Source organism: Equus przewalskii, chromosome 19 (assembly GCF_037783145.1).
Source record: "Equus przewalskii isolate Varuska chromosome 19, EquPr2, whole genome shotgun sequence".
NCBI classification, from domain to species: Eukaryota; Metazoa; Chordata; class Mammalia; order Perissodactyla; family Equidae; genus Equus; species Equus przewalskii.
The window spans coordinates 54802209-54816083 of NC_091849.1; the positions used below are offsets into that span (position 1 = coordinate 54802209).

Sequence of the window (13875 nt, forward strand, 5' to 3'; positions counted from 1 at the left end):
AGTTAGTTTATTGTTTTAAGATCTTTCTTTTTTATTGTAATGTTTACAGCTAGAAATTTCTCTGTGAGCAATGTATTTTGCTGTATTCTATAAAGTTTGGTATGTTGTATTTTTGTTTTCATTTGTCTAAAAATATTTTCCAATTTCTCTTGTGATTTTTTTCCTTGACCTATTGGTTGTTTACAAATGTGTTTAATTTTTACATATTTTTTAATTTTCCAGTTTCCCCTTTTGTTATTGATTTCTTATTTCATCGCATTGTTGTCAGAGAAGATATTTTATATAATTTCAGTATTCTAAAGTTTGTTAAGACTTACTTTGTTGCCTAACATATGGTCTGTCCTGGAGAATTTTCCATGTGCACTTGAGAAGAATCTATATTCTGCTGTTTTGGGAGGGCTGTTCTGATTATGTCTGTTATGTCTAGTTGGTTTATAGTGTTGTGCAAATTAGAATTCCTTGTAGATTGTCTGTCTAGTCATTCTACCCATTATTGAAACTGGGGTATTGAAGTTTCCAACTATTATTGTGAACTGTCTATTTCTACCTTCAATTCTTTCAATTTTTGCTTCATATATTTTGGGTCTCTGTTTTTTGCTGTATATGTTTACAGTTGTTACATCTTATTGGTGGATTGATCCTTTCATCAGTATATAATGTCCTTTTGGTCTCTTATAACAATTTTTGACTTAAAGTCTACTTTGCCTGATGTTGATATAGCTACCCGGCTCTCTTTTGGGTACTATTTTCATGAATATCATTTTCCATCCTTTCACTTCCAACCTATTTGTGTCTTTGGATCTAAAGTGAGTCTCTTGTAGAGAGCATATAGTTTGATCATGTATTTTTATCCATTTTTCCAGTCTTTGAGATTGGAGATTTTAATCTGTTTACAGTTAAATTACTAGTAAGAAAGAATTCACTTTTGTTGTTTTGCTCTTTGTTTTCTATGTCTTATATCTTTCTTGTCCCTCAATTCTTCCGTTACTGTCATCTTTGCATTTGAGTTTTTTGTAGTATACTGTTTCGATTCTCTTCTCATTTCCTTTTCTATATGTATATTTTTAGTTATTTTCTTAATGGTTACCCTGGGGATTGCAATTAACCTGTTAAACTTATGACAGTACCAACTTAATCTCTGAAGTATACAAAAACTCTGCTTCCATATAGCTCTGTCCCTCTCCCTTTATGTTGTTCTTGTCACAAATTACGTCTTTATACATTATATGTCCGTTACCATCAATTTATAATTATTTATGCATTTGTCCTTTAAGTCATATTAGAGGAAAAAGAGGAGTTACATATGAAAAATACAATAATACTGGTTTTTATAGACCTATGTATTTACCTTTATCACTGTTCTCTATTTTCGTATGGCTTTGAGTTACCATCTAGTGACCCTTCATTTCTGCCTGGAGGACTCCCTCTAGCATTTCTTGTAGGGCGGGTATACTAACAACAAATTCCCTCAGCTTTTGTTTATCTGGGAATGTCTTAATTTCGCCTTCGTTTTTCTTTTTTTTTAATTTTTGAAGGATAGTTTTCTCAGACATAGGAATCCTGGTTGACAGTTTTATTCTTTCAGCAGAATATGTTATCTCACTACGTTCTGACCTCTGTGGTTTCTGCTGAGAAATCAGCTGTTAATCTTGTTGAGTATCTTTTGTATGTGACAAGTGGTTTTCTTGATGCTTTCAAGATTCTCTCTTTGTCTTTTGCTTTTGATGATTTGTTTATAATGTGTTTCAGTGTACATCTCTTTGTGTTTATCCTTTTTGGAGTTTGTTGAGCTACTTGCATGTGTGTCTTGTATTAAATTTGGGAGGTTTTCAGCCATCATTTTTTCAAGTATTCTTTCTACCTTTTTCTGTCTCTATCCCTTCTGGATGTCCCATTATGGAACATTTGGTACACTTGATAGTGTCCCACATGTCTCTTTGGCCCTGTTCATTTTTCTTCATTCTTTATTCTTTCTACTCTTTAGACTGAATAGTCTCAGTTGACCTATCTTCAAGTTCACTGTTTCTTTCTTCTGCCTGCTGATATCAGCTGTTTTTCATTTTTCATTGTAGTTATTATAATTTTTTGCTGCAGAATTTCTGTCTGGTTCTTTTTATAGTTTCATTCCTTTTATTGTTGTTTTCTACTTAAGACATCATTCTCCCGGTTTTCTTTAGCTTTTTGTCTGTAGTTTCTTTGAGCTCTTTGAGTATATTTAAAACAGTTGATTTAAAGTCCTTGTGTAGTAAGTTCAATGTCTGCTTCCGCGGAGACAGTTTTTATTAATTTCTTCTGTGAATAGGCCTTACTTTCTTGTTTTTTCCCCATGCTTTATAATATTTTCTAGAAAACTGGACATTTTGAATATTACAAATTGCTAACTCTGGAAGTCTGATTCTTTTTGTATGCCTGGTCTGTGCTGTCCAGTGTAGTATTCACTAGCTACACGTGCTGACTGTTTAGCACTTGAAATGCAGCTCGTCCAAATTGAGATGTGCTGAAAGCAGTGGCGTGTTGGTAAACCAGCTCCCTGGGGGGAAAAAATAAAGCCCTGACTTATGTCTTTTGCTGATTTTTGTCATGTAAATACTCCTACTGTGGTCCATGTCCAACTACCGGTGTGATGTTATGAACCCTGACTTGGGAAGAGATGTGCACAATTAACTCTCACAGCTAGTTTGAGTCACTGCCAGCACACCACTTGCTATAAGTTTAAAATATATACCAGGTTTCAGATACTTAGTATGAAAGAAAGAGCACTGTAAAATATCTCAGTAATGAGATTTTTATATTGGTTACATTTTGAAATGACAATAAGCAGTATTCATTTAAATAAGATGCTTTAAAATTAATTTCATTTGTTTCTTTTTACCTTTTTAATTGTGGCTATAGAAAATTTAAAATTACAGATGTCACTCATTATATTTCTATTGAAAAGCACTGCTCTAAATCGTTACATGTGACTACTGAGCACTTGAGATTATTGAGTATTAGAATGATTACGTTCTATTTCCACATCGTATTTTAATGTTTGCTTCTAGCCTACAATTATGTGTGACCATTACAACCACTTCTTCCTTTTACATGTTGAGCCATAAATGAGTGTAAATAAGGCTACTCATTTTTCAGGTTTTTTGATTGAAATGATGCATTATTTACAACTGTATTTCTGCACTAATATTTTTGAAACTGTCTATTTCTCACTTTTTAAAAATTTTTACAGAGGAAGGAAATGTGCTTTAGAATTTTGACTCAGCATAATCATTAATGATTATTTTAAAAGCAAATCTAATTGGTGTTTCTGAGAAACTTAATAGTGATATTAAAACCATGAAATAGGAAAAATGATGTATGCCCTTTATACTTTTTGAGAGGCTGGTTAACAGTTCTTTCTTTTTTTTTGCTGAGGAGGATTCACCCTGAGCTAACATCCATTGCTAATCCTCCTCTTTTTTTTGGCTTGAGGAAGATCAGCCCTGAGCTAACATCTGTGCCAGTCCTCCTCCATTGTTTTATATGTGGGACACTGCTACAGCATGGCCAGTGAGTGGAGTAGGTCTGCACCAGGATTAGAACCCGCAAACCCAGGCCGCCGAAGCGGAGTGCACGGAACTTTAACCACTCAGCCCCGGGGCTGGGCCCAACTTTTCATTTGTACAGTCCAAAAAGTCTCAAGAAGTTAGTGACCGTATTAAATCTAAAACTGATAAATGCCTTTTAATGAAAAAATCTTTCAAAATGGACAGTTTAAAAGACTTAAAAGTAACACTATGTCAAGAAGATTTTATGGCAAAGATAAATCTCGATGTCTCCTTACTCAATGTTCGTATAAATCTGAACTCCCGAGAACTCCTATGATTTTCTTAGCTAAGGAGTACTTACCAGTAGATGATGGTATTCAGTCTGTCCGTTACTTTATGAACAGTAGCTGCTTTTGAGAGAAGCTTTTCTGTTTCATCTCCAGTAGCATCTCTTCTGATTTATGAGAACAGCACTTTGATTGCTGCACTTAGCTCTGCTTTTCTTCGTGTTGTAGTTGAAAATGTGTACATTGTTCTTGGTAACTCTTAGAACTGCATTAAGGAAAAGATGGGGAGCTGAGCATTAGAATTGGTGTCGGGAGGATGTGGTTGTATTTTTCACTTTATCACAAAAATCACGGAACATCTAACTTGACTTTGTGTATATCCTTCCTTTTTTAATAGGCTGAAGATAAATGACCATTTGAAGATTATTTAATATTGTTCAAGGTGATTCAAAGAAAAATCACTTTGAAAGTCAAATAACATATGCCATTGTTAGCTAAACCTGTTAAAGTCTCCTTTCACTAAAATTGCATTAAAATGGCAACTTAGTCTTCCTTAAAAGAAAATTTAGTACTCTGTTTACAATTATATATCTTTCTATGATTACTTTATTATGCATTTCATTAAGTGAGAAATTACTGATATCTGTAGAGGAATTTCATTCAGTAACACACAATACTGTCACTTATGGTGACAATAAAATCCAGCCTGTCTACCTACAGGTATAAAACTGTTCTCCTGGCTCAGTCCTATTTTATGATCAGTTTTATAGAGTATTCTCCCAGAGCTCCCCTCACCTTTTTTTTTGAGAAACAAACTTAAAGTATCCTGAAAATTAAATAACTGACCTTATTTCATAAAGCAAGTGTTTCAGATTCCTAGTCCGCTTAGCTCTAAGCCATTTCAAACTTCTTGGTAGCATTTACCATCAATTTACAATGTAGCTCTTGTTAGATAAAGTTTCTATTTCTAAATTTATATCTTAATACTCTAGTCCTTGGAAAAACTCTTCAGAGACTTTAAGTTTTGGTTCTGTTTCCAATGGCCTTATCCGATACCATCCATCTCTTTTTATAAGTAAGAGCTTTGAAAATTACTATTAAATTAGAATAAAGATTTTTAATCATTTCCATAAAGATACTAGAGCATAGTGATTCTGAACTTGCTTGCTTTTATATCAGGCAAAAAAAAATAGAATAGTTGTAGCACAGTTATAATTAGTAAGTAAACCGTGGAGTTGAGGTTTGGTAGTACTTTTCTCTGTATCTCTGAACAGACCCTACACATATGTTCTCACCTGTCCTCCCTTCCTCCTCCTCTTTCCTCTCCTCTTCTTTCTCGTCTCTCCTTCCCCCAACTCCAGGTTCACTTAGTTGTTGATGTTCCCTAAAAGTTCAATCCTTTAATCCAGATGTTGGTATTATTCTGCACTGAGGAATGCACTATTTTGGGTGGCAGTTTAAATTGCTTCTCAAGAATTCTTTTTTGATACCTATTTTTAATGATTCAAAACCTTTATTCAAATGTAGTAAGTTAAAAGACAATGAGAAATTTTCACTATTAGAGTTTCTGTATTGTGGAAAAATCATAATAAAGGAATGATGTAATATAATTTTCAAATTGGGTGTTACACACCTTCCAAAGGTCTAAAAAATTGCTACAAGCCTTCTTTTTCAAATGTCTTTGCATATATACATGAAGAGCAGAAATGGAAAGCTGATAAGTAAAATAACTAGGACAGTATCTGCTACGTAGTCGGCATACAAGATAGATGTTGTTATTGTCATTATTCACCTGCTTCCTATCCCTCTCCCTGCAAAAACAAGCAAGCAAGAAACAACTTGCACCATGTCGCACGGCTGGTCTGCCGTGGTGGGGATTTGTGTGCAGTATGTCGACTGGGGAGTGCTCTCGGATCAGTACCTATCGGGGAGTGAAGGAGGCAAGATTGGGCGGGAGGAGTTGGTCTTAGGCTGATCCCACAGGGAGCTTAGAAGCTGGCATGACCCTGCAGAGTTGTCCCTAATTGGAGCAAGGGGTCTCGGGCTTTATCGCCCTGCATCAGTCAGTCGTTGCATTAGGCTGCTCCCAGGAAGGGAGCGTCACCGTGAGCAAGGTGGCTTTCTCAGCTGAGGGGACTTCTGCTGCAGGCTGTCAGTCATCAGCACTCTCTGACCTTGGAGAAATGTGTTCCCTTGTCCTGAGGAGGGGGAATGCAGACAGCATTCCAGAGTCCACTCTACACTGCCTCCTGGGAGAGCGAATGGGACACCAGAGCTCAAGCCGGAAATCTGGAAAACTCTCAAGACCCCGTCCTGTCTCTGCATGTTCTTGAGTCTGTCCCTTTTTCTTTCTTCTCCCTATCTTCCATACGTCAGGGTATCGTATGTCATTTAATTCCTAACTCCGCAATCTCTCTTCCCTCCAAAAGTCTTTCACACTGATGCCAACATAATCTTTCCAAAATATTGGTAATTTCTGCCCTTCCCCAACACCTTGCTGTCAGGTTTCTGTGCCTGCCCTGCATGTTATTCCCTGTGGCTGGATTGCCCTCACCCCTTCCTTTTCTTGATAATTCTTGTTCGTTTGTTACAATTTGGCTCAGCTGGGGGCCTTCCCGGAAGCTCTTGTTGAGCCCTTTTCCTCCTCTTCCTGCTCTTGTCACATCATTTGTCTTCCTGAATTAGATCACTCATCACTGTTTTGTATCGTTTGTTCTCTTTTCTGTCCTCCTCTCTAAACTGCGATTGTGGCCTCATCTTCCCTAGGGGTGGAAATGGTATCTTTCATATCTATAAACCCAGTTCCTAACTGGAGTGCCTAGAGTTCGTTATAGGACCTTAGTGAATGTGGACTGAATAAATGAATGCATGGGGTGAGAGAATGACTGACCAACTCAATCAGTTCGCTCAGAAAGTGCAGCTGAGAGGCGCTGCCAGAGGCTGCCGTGTGTTTGTGTGTAAAACTGTAAAGCAATGGCAGCTTATACTTTTGGATTCAAGTTAATCTGATAGAGTATTTTCATTCTCTTCTTCAAAGTGTCCTTAGATAGGACTAGAGAAACCTCTCAAGCCCTTTCAAAGCCTTGTGGAAAAACTAAATTAAATTAGTAATTATTTTTTGTGTGTGGTGCTACACCCCCAAAAAAGAAGAAGGAACGAACGAGCAAAAGAAAGAAAGAAACAGAAAGCAACTGTGTAATTGTAAAGTTCCTGGTAGAAGTGGTTAAAGACTGGTTTAAACAGAAGTAAGCTGCTTTGGTGAGGAGAGACATTTATTTTATTACTCTATAAACAGTTACTGAGCACTTGACATGTCGCCAGGTTTTCAGTGTGTTCAAATCTGGAAATAGACGATTAAGAAACTGTTTTAGAGCTTTTAGTGTAGTGGAGTCAAAAGGCATAATTAACTATAATAAAGTCTGATAAGTGCTTTAATAAGAATATGTTCTAAGCGCTAGTTGTAGAATCCGAGGGGGGAGACGTGCTGAGGAGGACGAGGAGTGACATCAGGGAATGTTCACGTGGGAAGTGATGTTTGGATTGCTTTTGAAAGCTGAGTAGAAGTTTCCCCAGTGGCGGGAGGTGAGCCTTAGCAGGCAAAGGCTTACTCATCCAGCGTCTATAAATGATAATCAGGTGATGACCGTGTTCCAGGTACTGTTCCAGACACTGGGAATGTAGTGATGCACAAAACTAACACGATCCCTGCCTTTGTGGGGCTGAGACTCCAGCGGGAGACAGGTAGTAAGCACAGGAGGCGTGTGAGAGAAGACTAGACAGGATAAAGGCAGTAGGTGAGACCTGGGGCGGCAGGCCCGTGTAGATAAGGTTGTCAGGCTGTGCTTTCAGGAACCCTAGTCCTGGGAGATCTATGAAAACGGGTTCTGGTGAAGAATTTGTTGAAAAACGCCACCCTGATAAGTTCTGCCCTAAAGAAACTTAGATACTTCTGGATTAAACCAAATCAAACAGTGCATTAGATGAGAAAACCCTCTGAGTCATCACCAGGATTTTGTGAGCTAAAATTCCAAAGGACACACTGTGGGAGGAGCTGGACCAGAGTGTAAGGACCCCAGTGGCCTGGCCGGGCAGGAGGGGGCAGAGAGGGGGACTGTGGCCTGATGAGGACAGCCTTTGGTCCACGATGAAGAGTTGGCGCCCCACCCACGGCTGGGAGCTGGCAGTGCCAGGGTTAGAATTGGATTTTAGGAAAGTTATTCTGGTGGCAGTTTGGCAGCTCTCTTGAGTGAGGAAAGGATAAATCAAAAAGCTTTGCAATAAAACAGAATGATGAGGGCCTGAACAATGGAGAGGAAAAGGTATGTTTTAAAGATATTTGGAGGTGGAATCAATTCAGTCAGATAACTATGTTCATAGACAATGAAGAATGAGTCAGAAAAAGTCTTGGCATGTAATGTTTTAAACGAATAAAAGCATATCTTCAAGAGAGGGAAATTTGCCCCTGATCTGCCAATAAATGAAGGTCACAGCAGAGTTGTAAGGCGGCGATGGCCACGACTAAGCTTGGCTGAGCGCATGAGAAACAGGAGCAAAGTAATATGTTCAGAAGTGTTCCAGACTCTGCATCTCTACTACATTCTCTCTCACCTCTAAGTAACGGAAGGTTAGAAATGAATTAGAAAAATATCTGCATGTCTGCTTTTGAAAGGTTGAGCTTTTTAGGAAGAAACAAGCTTCTTGTCGCTTTTAAATAAGACAGAATATGACCTTGAATTAGGGACAGATTTACTGCAGGTCTGATTGGTGAGGGCAGCGTACCTAGCAGTACAGAACTCGACTCCCCGAAGCCAAGGACGGGCAGGTGGCTCCATTCTGCTGCCAGGTAATCATCTGGACCTCACTGGCAGGCACTGAAGCAAAAGGCAGTGAGGAAGTTGCAGATGGCAGGGAATATTAGAGAGCATTAGGAAGAGAGAACAAAGTGTGGCTCAGAGTTATAAAATGTTATCTATGTTTCTATTTTATATATATGTATAAGTGCGTGTGGATGTGTAAATAGAAATATAGCACTTCCCACCAGTATTTCCCATCACCTGTGTTTGTCAGCTGGCTCTGTTCTATCAACAATCAAATGAGAAGCACATGGCCTTACTTGCTCTGTGTTCCTCCACTGGAAGAATGTCTTGGTTAGCCGCTTGATTAGAATTCAAAACCAAAACAGTAATTTGCCCTGAGGATGAAAGAGTAAATGAAATGTAATAAATGCTTTTACCAAACTTAGCAAATACAAATATGATGAACGTGTTCTTATAAGGGTAACAAACTGCATTGTTTGGGGAAAAAAAACATCTAATATTCTCCTTGGTGGACTTTAGTCAGCTGATAAAGAATAGTTAATGTAGACAGAGAGAAGTTAAAGAATGTGACAAAGCATAGTAGTTTGGCATCACTATTCCTCTTAATTTTTGTAGCCTTTTGATTACTGACAAACTGGATTAGAACAATAAATAGATTGTTACACTTGACATTTTGTACCTTAGTCTGGAAATACTGGCATTAAAAACCAAAAGTGAGATTGCTATTTGAGCAATATTCTTAGATCTTCACAGAAATTTTTTATTTGAATAGTAAGCTTGTGTCTTCCAATAAGGCTTTATTTGATATGATTGCTCAAATTGTTTGATTATATATTTTTCTAAAGCAGAATTAGGTAACTTCAGCCTAGGCATCAGAATTGGAACTTGATTTTTTTCCTCCTTAGAGAACTGTTCTTTTGGTGTTAATACTGTACGTATACGAGAGGAAATCATGCTGTGCTCTGGCTCTTCCAGAATGGAACAGGAAGATTGGAGAGTTTGTGTCATTGCTCGGTGCAGCACCCTTTGTGAGCTGTGGGTTACACTTCGATGTTTACACGCCATGTAAATAGCAAGCTGTGGACTCCATCTCATTTACCCTGTTTCTCTGGCTTTCCATATTTTTCTTCCACCTGGTTCTTCCATCTTCCTGTTGTTTCCTTTTGTCTCCACATTTTTTCCTCTCCGTGACTTTCCACCTGTGGTTAGTATGTGTTTTCCTCACAATTCTATTTCTGACCCTCCCTCTGTCCACTCCCTGCCTGCTCAACACCAGCCATGGGGAGCTGTCCCTTTAAGAAGGGCAAAGGCCAGTGTGTGAGGAGAGAGGTCTGGCCCTTCGGAAGCTGTGCTGGCGAAACCAACACGGAACCAGCACTGTCAGAAAGGACTGTTGCCTGACCACACCTTCATTCTGGCTCCTCTACAGAATCTTTGTTTTCTTTTAAAGATTTTAATGTCATATTCAATGTATGACTCTAACAAAAAAATATATATAAACAAGCACATTATGAATTAACTCCCTATATGCCACCCCCTCAAAAAAATCACATGAAAAAGAAAACAAGGTTAGGTAGGTAAGTTCAAAATTAACGCATTGTGAAATATTCCCACATCCAGTATTTCTTCGTTCTTGAGAAAACATCAAAGAACACTTTCAGTTTCAAAGGAAAGCACACCACTCTTGGTTCCACTCTGATGGCCTTCTCAGGGTCACCGTGTTCTGGCTGTAAGTCAAGCACACTGTCCACAGCCCTGAGACATGGCCTCTTCTGTGCTTGAAAAAAAAAAAAGTTCCTTGAATTACGACTACACAAAAGATTTAAATTCTAAATGAGACCAACTATTCCTAACACGCTGAGTTCCAGGAAGTGAGGATGGCTCAGGAATTGTACTCATCATGCGTTCCCGCCGTCACTGCAGAACCACGCCTGTCCTGCCTCGCTGGTGAGCAGGGGCCTCTCAGCATCTCTGCATCAGCACGGAAGTGGTTCCCTTCCAGGGGTACAGAAAACACACCGGAGAGAATTTAGCTTTCATCCCAAATTCTGTTCCACAGAGTCTGCCTCAGGAATCTGTCCTTGGATTTGGCTGTTTGTTTTCCATGTGCCTATTTTTGCTTCTGTTTCACAAACTGAATTTTAGTGTCTTGCTCATACCTCAATTCTCCTTTCCCCTCCTTTAGTTTTTAGCTTTGTATTTCCTGCCTTAGAGTCCTCTAACCCCTCAGCAAATTGCACCAGCACCATCCTCAAAATAGACATACCTGTAGAATATCTTTATGGTGTTTGCCAGTGATGTCTTCATCAGAAAATTTAAGAAAATAAGATGCAGGAAAAGTCCGTCAAGTCGTGCTCCATATACACATGGTAGCATATCGGAATCACTTGTGGAAATTTTGAGGTCCGTAGAGGGGGTGTGCATCTAAGATGCTGCTGGCTCTGAGAGACTTCAGGGGTCATACTCGTGTTGCTGTATGAAAAGCATCTGTTAATCTTATTTTGGCCTTTTACATTTATTTTACATGCTAGCTTGTTACTTATATATTGGCATTTTATTGAGTTTTAAAACTAATTAGTTTTATTTGGGAAATCAGTCGGAGTGGAGAGGGGTTGAGTGATAGGTAATGCATTACTCCAGAACATTGGGGAACAGGTTCCTGTCGAGCATTTTCATGTAGAGCAGCTGTTTTTCAAAATAGCTCATGGCCGTTAAGTGGGAAATTGTTCTCTCTCCAGATCTGACCACTTCTCACCACGACTGTTAGCACCTGGTCCGAGCCTCCGTCGTCAAGCCCTGCACTCCTGTCATGAGCCCCAGGGTCTGCCCCCGCCCCCTCGAGTCTCTTCCCCACACAGCAGGCAGAAGAGTCCTGTTAAAAATGTTAAGTCGGTTCCTGTCATGCCTGTGCTTAGAACATTGCAGTAACTCCCCACTTAACTCGGAGAAGAAGCCAAACTTCGTTCGTTGGTCCAAAAGACCCTTCTCTTTCTCTCTTTTTCTTTTCCTTTATCTCCTTAATGTAGATCATAATGTGAAATTAAAGTGTATATTTTTATAAGTTGTTGGGTTTTTTGAGTAACGTTTCACTTTTTCTATCTCAAATTAAAAACATATTTTTTCTATTCCTCTTAAGGAAAACAAGATCATTAAGTTGCATACAATTTTTAAAATTCTTAATTCTTTTTGCAGTAAATGGCCCTCCCTAGACAGACAAGAGGATAAATTTCGTCATATCTGAAATGAAGATTATAATACCTCCCAGTAATACCTAATCTCCTCAAAGCAGTCTTTCTCTTAGATTTCTCCTATTAGCTCATTTCTTGTCCCCCATAGCTCCATTACTTGGTGTTCTTTCTCCTTCCCTAGCTTCTCTCCTCAGGCCTAAATTTGTCTTTCTTTGAATGCTTTTTCAGGCAGTGAAAAACACTCTACAGTCATTTTTTTCCCATTATACCTTTACATATGTGCAGACTTTCGTCCACTCAAATATGCTGTGACATGATCAGTAAAGTTGTTTAAGGATAGATGGTTAAATGATTTATTTACGGATGTGCAAGAAAATTTCAAATAAAAACTCTTCCTGGAAAGATAAAGCAAAAAGTAAGAGGAAAAGTAAATGATTTTGTTAAGGAAGAGCCTTCTCTGAGAGTGGAGCAGGGCATGGGGTGGGGTGGAGGGATTAGTATGTGATTAATCTAAATTTAATTTTTTTGATGGAACTTAAAATTTCAGATAGATAAATCTACTTTTCTCCTAATCTGCAGCTTATGTCAATTTTCCTTAATAACTTTTACATATATGTATATCACCCAACTAGATATTTTTATTAGTATCTTTCTTATAAGTATTTCTTCATAGCATGTTTCCCAAATATGTATATTAGATAGTTTGTGTATAATGTTACATATTTACTTTGCAAGGAAGCTATTTAAATATATTACTTCTATTTTATGTAGAGATAAAGAGAGAATAAGAAATGTATCTACATTTGGATTCTTTCTTTAACATAAAAGGAACTTATTATGTACCACATAGTTGAGCTTTTTGTTTATTTCTGTGGATTCATTTTCTCTTCAGGTGATTTATGACATCATTTAAACAACTTTATGTTTGAAGTCTTTGCTTCTCCAAAATTGTAATTCACAGATATTCATAAATTGGTATCATTGATGTTTGCCAATAATCAATTGCAGGTTTATTTCAACACAGTTTGAATTCTCTTTGTAAAAACATTGGCAAATATGAACTCAGGATATTAGAACTATTTAGAAAACTTTGTGACTTTATTCATTTTTAAAAATTTATAGTCATTCCTTTTAAATTGATTTTTCATTTTTTGTCTAATAATTCAAGAAAAGTAAATAGGTCACATAGGCAGAAGGGCAGGATCCTGGGTGCTATGATTGGTTAGCGTTTACCCAGGTCTTTCACATAGGATTTAATAAAAGGTGACCTGAAATTCAGAAATGTAATCTATAAGCCACTCAGAGAAAAACAATTGGTTTAAGCACAATCTTGTCACTATTATATGATGCCCATTCTGCAACTGTAATTTTTTTGTGTATCTGTCAAAAGATGTAAGCTATATTCAATAATGAGGATAGCAAGAATCCGAGAGTTCGTGCACATTTCTTTTCGTCATAGGAAGGTCAGCCTTTTGCAAAGTGATAGAAATTAACATTTCTCCAGAATTGTATTTCCCTCTCGTTTGAGGCTATCTTTTAATTCCAGCATTTTACTGTATTTGATAAACAGGCCAAGTATACATTTTATTTATTTGGTGGGGAGGTGATGAAACTTTACAAATTTCAACTGGCATTGCACTTTGCTGATAAGAAGGGGAGTTTGCACCACTGTGAAGAGATTACATGAAGTAGAATTGGAAAGCAAATTGTATTTACAAAAGATAGGATGATGTTCCTAATAGGTGTTCAGAATAGACTATTCGCTCTCATATTCTGCTGAGCTTTACTAGAAATAACTTCATTTCAAAAAAGGACAAATCTGATTGAAGGTAAAAGCATTCCCTCTCCACAGATACTCATCCAAAGGGTTTACATTTAAATTTTCCTGAGGTGCACGCAGCTGTATTTTATGCTGTATCTGTATAAACTGGTAATGTGGAAAATAAAAATCTAAATAGTATACCTGATTGTTCATGCACCAACTATTTAGATTACTAGATTTATATCTACAGTTTTGAAAGAGATGTTGCAATATGACGTTCTGACAATAACTGTCAAAATC

At 37.8% G+C, this 13875-nt stretch overlaps 1 protein-coding gene across 6 annotated transcripts in view; it reads left to right on the forward strand.

Annotated features, from left to right (window-relative positions):
• PRIM2 (DNA primase subunit 2) overlaps positions 1-13875 on the forward strand; it is a 351775-nt gene that overhangs the window by 234988 nt on the left and 102912 nt on the right. The window lies entirely within an intron of this gene.